A 1,035-nucleotide genomic window follows, 5' to 3' on the forward strand; every position below is an offset into this window, starting at 1 on the left:
AAAATGGTTTACTTTTAGTCTAATTATGCAACTACCTCGCGGGAAGGTTTTTATATGGCACAAATCTGGAATAGTGAAGAGAGTATAGGCTTGGCCTCAAAGATTAAGTGTGTTGCACTCTAGGTAACCTGTAAAGTTGTCACAGTCACCTGTCCTGGACAATGTAAAATTGTTCTGCCCTGAGTCACAGATCCCTGGATTGCTTTTAAAGTCTGTGTAACATCAGTATTTTGGCAATGCAGCACCACAATACATGGCAAAGGTCTTCATTAACCCGCTGCATTAAGACACCTTGGCACTGTGATTCTTGGTCCTAACAGCATGCCAGCAAACAGTGACTCCGTGATGGTACCATGCTGACATCTGACACACGAGGACATCCGGGTGAGCCTGGGTGATTGCATTTCACCAGCATGTCAGCGAACGACTTGCACGTGATAACCTCATGCCACCGTGCCAGGATTGCGCCTGCTGCTATTGCCCACGAGAATGCAACGCCAGATCCCAACGCTGCAGTTGGTGCCCTTGTGCCAGTGCCCAGCAGCTCCATGCCATGACATCATGCAATGCTGCAAGTCTGTGCAATGATGTCGGGCTCTGTCTGATGAGGTTTTAAAGCAGTTGACGTCGTCTGCACCGCTGGTATTTGGGCAGGTAGCAAATCCGAGAGCAGGGCTCGCTCCTTACCCCCCGCGCGCTCCCCGGGGACGCATTCCAGCAAGGTCACTCAACCTCCCCTTGGCCTGAAACGACTGCAAGGCCAAAAGCGCCCTAGCCCCGCCTCTGAGGCCTGCTCTACGTTTCCCGGCTGGGGCGCCTATTGTGCCACGATCCCTAAAGTGGATGGACTGAACCATTCCACACCCTCTGGGGGGAGAGCCAGCAGACGTAAATCACGAGGACAACTCCCGTTCCCTCTTTCGGGTGCCTGACTGGGCTGGGCTGGGCCATACGGCTCGTCACAGGCAGGGCGGGACGAGCCGGGCCCGGCGCAGCGGAGGCAGGCTCCTGCTTCTTTCCCCCGTCCCGGAGTGG

The sequence above is a fragment of the Alligator mississippiensis genome, chromosome 10 (genome assembly GCF_030867095.1).
Source record: "Alligator mississippiensis isolate rAllMis1 chromosome 10, rAllMis1, whole genome shotgun sequence".
NCBI classification, from domain to species: Eukaryota; Metazoa; Chordata; order Crocodylia; family Alligatoridae; genus Alligator; species Alligator mississippiensis.